The sequence below is a fragment of the Camelus dromedarius genome, chromosome 5, assembly GCF_036321535.1.
Source record: "Camelus dromedarius isolate mCamDro1 chromosome 5, mCamDro1.pat, whole genome shotgun sequence".
Taxonomy (NCBI): Eukaryota; Metazoa; Chordata; class Mammalia; order Artiodactyla; family Camelidae; genus Camelus; species Camelus dromedarius.
Window position 1 is genome coordinate 26017748 of NC_087440.1, and position 9821 is coordinate 26027568.

Genomic DNA, 9821 nt, shown 5'->3' on the forward strand with positions numbered 1-9821 from the left:
ATTTAGGAGAGATTGATGCTGGGTAGAGGGAAATCTGAAAGGCAGTAGGCTTAAATCCCAAGGGCCCCTTTGGCTTAACTATGCCAATCTGTATTACAGGATATCCTACACACACCCTCTGATCTCAGAGCAGCGAGATAGCGGGTAAGAGCAAAAACAGTTTACTCCGGGGAGCCTCACGCAATTTAGTCTAACCTACCTGTCCTTTTACTTGTTCACTGAACGACAGGTCATTCTGGATGCTATAGAAACAGGTGAAAACACACCACGGCCATTAATAGTATTTTACTTCTGTCCTCTGTTTTGTTGCTTTGGGAATCTGAAGGGTATTTTTTAGATGAGATGATTGAAAAGTTAACATATGATTTAAAATTGGACTAATTTGGAATTGACATGACCTTTGTTCCAGTTGTATTTGCTCTGGGTATAACCAAGCAACGAGAGGCCGATGAGGAAGGGTCTGATACTTCTTCCAGGGACCACTGAACTGTGCACATCCATCACCTGCACCCTCTGCTGTTGGTAAGCCGTCCTCTTAAACTCAGCTCAAAGGTCTTCTCTGACCTGACTCAGCTTTGGAGCCCAGATGTTTTTCACTGTGTGTACACCTCTGTCTCAGTCTTGTGGGACCACTCCTTTCATGTCTGCTTCCCACTAGACCGTAAGCAGCTTGAAGACAGGATGATACCTTATTGAATTTAGTGCTTTAGAAGCTAGCTGTACCTACCTACCACATAGCGGGCACTCACTACAGGATGTATTAATAAGTAGATGAGCTTAGTTCAAACAGCTGATTGTAAAGTCTGAGAAGAATTTGGGAAATGGGAGTAGCAAGGAATATTGGAATTGAAAAGAATATTACTTGGCTGGATAAAAAGAGCCATAAAGCTAGACTGTGTTTAAATGGAATTAAAGATGAGACCATTTGTGAAGATAAGTTAATAGAATCTCTGTTATTATTTATAGACTCATTATTTCTGGTTATAATAATATTCAGTGCTCAAGGAAAGGTCAAGGTGATTACAGAATTATTCTAATAGGTCATGAAGGAAACAGAATGTTACTCAGAGCAGTAATTAAGTAACTTTCAAGCTGACCACACTTTGCTGATTAAAATTTCTTTAAAGATAACAATGGAGTAAATAAAAGCATAAACGAATCATTATGATGTACAATTGAAACGAATGTAGTATTGTGTATCAGTTATACCACTAAAAAAGAAAAAAATGAAAAAGCATAAACAAATTTTTTTAAATATATACATATATGCACTTTATGAAGTACTTATGGTGTCCCAAGAATGAGTGTGTTGAGCATAGTGATGGAATTAATAAAGTTTCAGGTATAGAAAAGAAGCAGTTTGGAAAAAAATTCATATCAAATTTCACATTTCTTGGCTAGGCATACAGGATCCTTTACAATGTGCCCACCCTAATACCACCCTACCCATCTCTACAGTCTCATTTCTTTCCATTCACTGAAGGTGTCACCGTTCCCCACTAGTCTTTTACATACATGTCTCTGTATACCTGCCAGCCTTCAGTGTCTGCTCAAATTCTAGCTAATCCCTGGAGTCTTCCTTCACTCCCCCAGTGTCTGTTTAATTTATCCCTCCATCTCTGCCACACATGAAAGTGTATCCTGGAAATTAGGGGCCATGTTATAGATGTATTTATATTTTTACCACCTAGCACCATGGCCGTTATAGAGGGCGTGTCACATGAAAAAATTAATGCTAAGTGAGATTTCAGGAACTTTTGGAATAAAAAAAAAATCTGACGGAAGAAATCTAATTTTTTTTAGATTTGGATGTGAATGTGTTCGTTCATTGTGGGGAGAAGTAATCTGGAAAGAAAAAAAAGAAGAGGAAGAAAATAGGCCCCAGAATCAGAGGGCAGGCCTGGGCAGCACTGCAGTTTTTGCCACAATATAAATCTCACTCGGTGATAAACCCAAGAAGATGTACAACAGGGCTTTCACAAATCAACATTTCCTGGGTATATGAAAGTTCCATTTGGAGTTCAGGCCTACCAGTTCAATACCTTTTCCCTCAATAACCATAGCCAGCAGAAGGTATTTAACTTCATGAATTATAAAATGACAAGAAACATTTCTGTATTGGTTGTGGATTCAATCCCACAACAGGTTCAAAAGTTCAGAAGCAGCTAATACCCAAATTTATCATCGTAAAGGTTACTACATGAGCAGCATTTTTAAATAATATATACTCTAAATTATTGAAGGTAAGCATCAACAGGTAAGAATACAGTATTTTTAAGTATCCTCTTGTTTCCTAAAATGCTTCAGTGCTTTTCAGATATTCCTTAGAGTAATAAATAATGAAACTATGTATACTTTAATATTAGTAGATAGCTGCTTGGTATGTTTTATTGTAAACAGATATTTTAAGTCTCATTTTCTCCAAATGCAATCATTATAATGGAACAGTAATTGAAAGTTTATTCTGTGCCTGGCACTACAAAACATTTTATAAATACTAATTCATTTAACAATCTTATAAGCTGATTTCTGTTATCAGCCCCATTGTACAGATGACAAAACTACAGATGAGAGAGCACCCAAAACAATCTATTCTTATTTTTTATCTCCAAAGCTTTGCTGATTCTGTTGCCTTTGCCTGGAAGATTTCCTCTCTCTCAATTCACTATTTACTTTATCATCTCTTCAAGACCAATTTAAATCTCTTTCATGCACTTTCCTGAAATCTTCCCTAGGTTTTCTGAACTAGGGTGGCTCCCTCTATGCAATTATTCACTAATTTATTCATCCACCCATCCATCCATCATCCCATTCATCATCTATCCACCCATCCATCCAACCTTTATTAGATACTGTTATGTGAAAGGCTATGGGAATTCCCCTGCAGAGCTTGTGTTGGTTTACAGGCTGACTTGTGTTTTGGCTTCACATAGTAGGCTTGTCTCCCTAGTGAGATCATAAACTGCTTGAGTGCAAGCATGGTATCTGAAGCTTCCCTGTAAATGAACTCAGAACTTGTACGGGTTAGCAGATGAGGAAGGACTAAGCTCTAAAAGATTCTTTGGGTCAGGAAATCCAAAAGACACTAGAGTATGAGAAAGGAGTGGTCAGAGACCTTGAAGAACCAGGAGAATTTTCAATACTATTCAGTTCTTTAGAGTGGTTTATAAAGATGACAAACAAACAAAATGATTGTGTTTAGATAGTTAGATGAGGACCAAAGCTCTCATCCATGAAATGCAATGATTCTACTGTCTAAAAAGAGACCGCTGGTGCCTAGAAAAGTGGTATGAGTCTTGGGATTGAGAGCCAGATTGCAGAGGGTTTAGGAGGTGGATGAGGAAATGAAGGAAGTAGCTTTAGGTTTCTCATTCAAGCATTTGACAGGAAATAGAGGGGAAGTAAGATGCTAATTATAAAAGGCCAAAGAATGAGATTTTTAATATATGAGAATCTATACTATGATTTTAGAAAGTAAAAAGTTACAGAGAAAGGGTAGAAGAATTTCCATGGTTGGCAGGAAACTGCCCCCCCACCTCCTTCTCTGGGAAAAGAGAAAATAACCCAGTTCATTCCTCTGCTTCTAGGCAAATGCCAGCTCACCCTCTGGGCTATTGAAATCTGTCTTTCTTCATTCCTAGCTGCCAGACAGAGCAGTTTCTTCCCCCTGTCTAAAAGGTTCTCTGACAGATATTGACCAAATATAGTTGCTTTTTTTCTTTCATCACCATTCAATTTGCTTAAATAAAAAGTCCAATGAAAAATGACTTCCTTGAATATATCTACCCTGCATCTATCCTCTTCCGTTATTTTTGGATGTCCCTCTGGAGTGATTTGGTTATATGCATGTAACTCCCCATTCACCAAGTCTAATATGCAAGTCTTAAATTTTTAAAATTGCCTGGGCAGTCTATGGGCAGTGCAGAAACAGTGCAGGTCGTCCATTTGTGACTTGAAATCTGATACTCTGAATCCAAAGGCATTACCCACTGTATCCATCTCTATTGCATTTCATGTCTCCTTTTCCTCCCCGTCGTTCACCAGACAATAATGTTCTCAGATCAAATATTCTCTATAAATTGAGAGGACATTTAGCTGATTTATGGGGCTTTTAGCTATTATATACTTACCTATTCAATAAAAGTAAGTACTTACATCACATGACACATATGCTACCTTCACAATATAAGATCTTTCCTTCAAGGGATTCAGGCATCAAATTGTAATGAGATTTCTTGTAGCTAATACATCACTTAAGGGCAAACTGACATTCTGAATCTATTTCTTTCTTTCTTTCTTTTTTCATTTTCATCAATCGAATTCAGGGCACAGCATTCTTTTAATAACCTTAAAATTATGAAGATTTTAATTTTCTTTTTTAATCAGTGTAAACCTGTTGAGTTAAACAAAAACTAGGAGAGGGAATATTTGCTTTGCACTTAAGGGCAGAAAAGGAATACCGCCTTGGTCTTTTATTCAGCATTGCCAATTTCTAGTACCAGAAGCAGAATAAATGCTGTCTTATTAGCGTCTATGCCATGGGAAAATCTTCAGGGTAAATGCATCTTATACGGAGCTTATTTTGGTGTATCAATCAGCACGTCAACAATGAACAAATATTTACTTCACAAGGTACTTTAAGTATTTCAAAAAGTCTAAGATATAACCTAATAGAGTAAATTCCTTGAAAGTCACTCTAAATTCAGGCTTTCTGAGCATCTGCCCTATTGACATTTTGGGCCAGATGACACTTCGTGGATGGCTCTGCTGTGCATTGTAGACTAAGTTTAGCAGAATCCCTGGCCTCTACTAGCTAGAGGCTGGTAGCGTCCCTGCCCCAGTCATAACAACTAAAATTGTCTCCACATGTTGCCAATTGTCTCCTGGGGGGCAAAATGACCCTCAGTTGAGAACCTCTGCTCTAATCGGGCCTACCATGGATTGACTTTGCTCCACTGTGAACGTGATTATTGCAAGATTCCAGGCTGTTTGGATCTAAGGAAGTTTACTCTTACAGCAAAGCCATCTTATGACTCTGGGAATATGGGAAATGTTACTTGTGTTCCCCATTACTATGTTACTTGGTGCTATGAATGTGAGTGAATTATTAAATGTGGTGATAGCACTTTCAAGAGAGGGGCTTTTAGCAAATCTAATTCCTATATTGCAGTTTAGGAAGGCTCAAAGATTAAACCAGATCTGAATCAGAATTACGGAGTAAGTGAAGCTGGGTGCCGGTACTCACCCCACAATACTCTTCTTTTAAAGTTTAGACCCAAAATCTAGTCCTGGATCGAGGTTTCTCTATTTCAGACCTAAGTAATAGTCATTATCCATTATCTCATCATTACTCAAATGGATATTGTCTAAAACTGAATTTAGTATCCCGCTATATACTGAATGTTGCTTTTTCCCCGGATATGCAGGGCTTAGCAGGAAGATGGCCATTGATGAACCAGGAAGTGGGCTCTCACCAGACAGCAGACCTGCTGCCACCTTGACCTTGGACTTCCCAGCCTCCAAAACTGTGAGAAATAAATTTCTATTGTTTATAAGCCACCTAGTCTGTGGTATTCTGTTGTAGCATCCCAATTGGACTAAGACATAACCCAGTGCAGAAATAGTCCTGCTTCCCAATTTGCCAGTTTCTTTTTATGGAGCCACCATTCTCTAAAGGTTTTATCTGATCTGTGCATATTCTTCCCCATATCTCATAAATTTCCAAGTCCTACTTGTTTCTCCTTATCAGTGCCACTTCCATTAAACACTACCTCTCTACCTCTCTTGTTTGCAAGGATCAGCACCTTCGTGGTCACTTGACTGAATTATTACCACACTTTTAAGAGTTCCTAACCTCAGTCTCTCCCTACCTCAGATTCTCCTGTATGCTGCTCTCAGACTTTTAATACGATCTTCCATCCTCTTCAGGGACCTATATATCATGTCACTCTTAATTTATTGAAACAAATACAAATTTCACAGCATGATATTCTGGGTTGTTTCTCTGTTTACTTCCTTTTTCCCTCTCAACATTTTTTTAAAAATTTGTTTGTTTTTGTTTTCAGGTCAGAGTAGATCCTTCCAGTCCTGATTCACATTCTGATCACCTCAATCTCTGTAGTTTGTGGGTCTCGTTCTGTTATGTTCTTTCCTCCTTGCTGCAAACCTGACTTTATACTTATAATAATGATAATTACTATCTATTAAAAACCTGCACACTGCGAGGTACAGGACGAAGTGTTTTCCATATGTTTCCATAAGTCCTCTTAGCCCTGCTGGTAAAGCTCTGAGAAGGTGAGTATCATGTTCAAGGTCACATAGCCAGGATCTGGCAGGGTCAGTGCCTGAATCTCAGTCCATCTGGCTGCAGCACCCAGGTTCTCAGCAGTAAGTGCTGTGTGTTAACCACTCACTCATGGGTTTATATATTTGGTATTAAGTGGATGATGGGTAAACATAGAAGAAGGGGAGTTTCTTTCCTGAAATGACCTGTCTTCCAAGTTGGTTCTCTAGAAATTAACTCTTTTCAAGAGTAAGTTTGACAATCCATGCATTATTCAGTTATAGAGAAACAGCAGAGAGTGTGTTAAAAGAGATGTTGCAAAATTGCAGGCCTTGGAGCTAAGAATATAAAGCCCAGGCACTACTGCAACTGGCTGGTAAGTACAGCCAGGGGCACCTGAGAGACCCACCACTAGTCAGTGAGGGCAAGAATATAGCTAAGGAGAGGACAAAAAAAAAAAAAAAAAAGGAGGAGGAGGACAAGGGAGGGGATTATAACACCCTAACACTAAGAGTTTAAGAGTGACTAGAAGAGAGAGATCTTTTTCTAGCAAGGAAAAACTAATGATAAAATAAGATCTCTGCCTATATTATAAAGAATTCATTGGGAATATATATTTTCTTAAGTTGAGTTTAATACACTTTTATATGGAAAATTATTTATTTTGGTTTATCTAATTTATTTTTATTTAATAGCTTTATAAAGAGTTTCATTTACAATATTGTGCAATTGTAATGTAAGAAGATATAAACATTTGAAAGGCACGATCTAAGTGTACTAGATAAGATTTCTTTTGATTGATTCTTCTAGGTTTTCTGTTACATGACAAGCCTCTTACATAATTAGTCTCAAAAGAGGACAGAGTTTGCTTATTGCCTGATTAATAATATTATATTAAGCACTGTGGGTAAGCCAGAAACGATTGTAACACCATTTCCAGTCCCAAAGGAACTTACAATCTAGCAGGGTAATTAAGACAAACTTACAAGCAGATAGAACACAATGCAGAATGTAATATATACTGTAAATGTTCTGAAAGGGATTTCAGAGAAGATTTCTGGAAAAGGAAACATTTGAGGTGGTTCTTAAAGGAATGGTTTGGAAGATGTAAAAAGTAGATGGAGGAGAAGAAGGGATTTTAGTTAGGGAAAACAGTAGAAGACTCTCATATCATATAAAAATATCACATCATATAAAGATATAAGAGTGGGAGGTTGCTGGGGTCTTGTTCCATCAAAAGCTATGGGTAGTATAGGAAATTTCAACAAAGTTTCCTGAGCACCACCTGTGTGCCAGACAAGCTGGATGAAAACTGGGCCTGCCCTTAAGGACCTGGAAGAATCTATTTGAGGCCATACCTTGGGGAGTTTTGAATCTGACTTGGAGACTAAGAGATCTGCACAATACGGAACCTTTTGAATATTTTAGACAGGGACCCATTTGCAATATTTTTTTAAATATTAGAAATATTTTTTTAAACAGATGAATTTCATAGGCAGATGAACATAGGAACCTAGTCAGGAAGCATCTTTAGGAGGTTATTATAATGGTTCAGGAATAAGATAATACAAGAATGGGAAACAGACTTAGAAATGAGAATTACAGCAAGAGAGAGCATCACAATTTAGCAACTGATTTGTTTACTGGTTTATTGGCGATGATTTACCCCTTGTAGTCTCACAAACTAAATTTATTTGCTTTTCAAAACATGGGAAGATCTGATTAAATAGTTTTCACCACTGTTTATAAATACAATTGTATCAAAAAGGACTTGATGAGACCTTTGATGGTTGTATTTCGGGAGCATTATGGCATGTTTTGATCTTTGGCTTAAGAATAACCCTGAAGAATTAAAATAAAAATTTTCTGGAAATTCAAAAAAAGCTTTGGAGATGATAGATTTTTTTTAAGTCAGAAACAAAATTAAACAAAACAAAACAAAATTGAAAAACCTGGTTTATCTAGGCTAGTTATTTTCCAGAAATTGGGTTGGTATAATTTGATATAATTTCTCTTCTATGTCCCCCATCTTTGTTTTAAAACAGGACTTAATACAGACAATAAAGAGGTACAACTTTTTTTAAAAACTAAAACTCATGTATTTTGAAGGCAAAATTAGCTTAAGGAATTTACCCTGGCATATCACATCCGTTAATTTTAAGTATCAAGACATTTTTATTCTTTTCTCCTAACAGTGTAAAAATAAACACAATTTTGCATTCTTAAAAAATGAGAAGGATAGCATTCATGATGCCAATGCAAATAGTGTGTCAATACAAAGCAAGCATATCAAATGCCAGCCAGCCTGGCAAAAACATCCTTTCAATAGGGTTCTCAAGCCCAGTGCCAGCACAGTGCCCATCAGAGCCAAGGTCAAAAGTATAAAAACACTCCCTAGTCTGCGACCCTGTCTGCCAGAGTCTACAGGCACAAGGATTGAATTAACACTCTGGCATCTTTTCTTGAGGGGTGGCTCCTTCTGTTACAGGTGATAGAACCGAAGGACACGTATAAGATCACTGCAAAGGACAAATCTGTTGTCACGTGTGTTGTCTGCTGATATAAATAGGAAAACTAAGATACTGCTAGTTTCCAAATCATATCTCTTCACAGATAGATGCTGCCAAAAAAAAATCAGTCAATCCAATGAAACAATTGATCTTCCCTGAGCTTGGCATCATGTAGATCAAACAGTGGGTGGAATTTTCTCCCTACTTTTTTATCTGGTTGGTGTTAATGTACTATAGTTTAGTCAGAAATCACTGAGGCATGAATAAATTATATTCAGCATTCAGGATGATGTCTATGAGAATGTTGGAGGTGTCTACATATGAGTATAGTAGAGGAAAACTTGAATTTAGTTCGAAAGCCTTTTCCTTGTTCTCAGGGAGTCTGGGCAACATAAGAAAATTATCTGAATATTAGTTTTGATTCAGAATTATACTGATATACTGCTAATGAGAAATAAAACAATATTTTTTGGTAGGGAAGGTGACTCAAAAGCCAGTGTCTTATTATTTTTAACAGAAAAGTATCTTAGGGAAATTCCTAGAGCCAAGATATGATGTATTCAATGTTAGATTCATATTAGAGAATTACATGCAGTCTCAAATTTGTACTGTAAAAAGGGCAAAAAACCCCACTTTTTTCCTTTTTTCTATTCCTTTTTATAATGTAAAAAAAGACATGGAAAAATTTTGAGAATAACACCATGTGTTGGTATAAAAGGACCCACAGTGATCCTTTTGTAGAATTGCTTGGTTAAAAGCACACAAGTGAAAAACATGACAATAACCAATTGTAGGAACCAGGAAATAAGCTTTGTGACTAATAAGCTCAACTGTTTCTCTGTCCTGTGGAGTTAGGAAAAGAGGAAATGTGTTTGCTTTATATGAGAGAAATTAAAAGAAGATGTAGTAAACTTCTGGACCAGAACTGTCCAGTAGAACTTTCTGCAATGAAATAGAACTGTATCTGAGCTGTCCAATATGTCAGCCACTAACCATATGTTGCTAATGAATACTTGAAATGGGGCTGA

General features: G+C 37.1%; 1 long non-coding RNA gene across 1 annotated transcript; it reads left to right on the forward strand.

Annotated features, from left to right (window-relative positions):
• The first annotated feature begins 414 nt into the window (after positions 1 to 414).
• Positions 415 to 5555, forward strand: LOC135321393 (uncharacterized). Its single transcript, XR_010381128.1, has 3 exons — positions 415 to 522; positions 1804 to 1997; positions 5427 to 5555. It is a non-coding gene; the product is annotated as an uncharacterized LOC135321393 (long non-coding RNA).
• The last annotated feature ends 4266 nt before the right edge of the window (positions 5556 to 9821 follow it).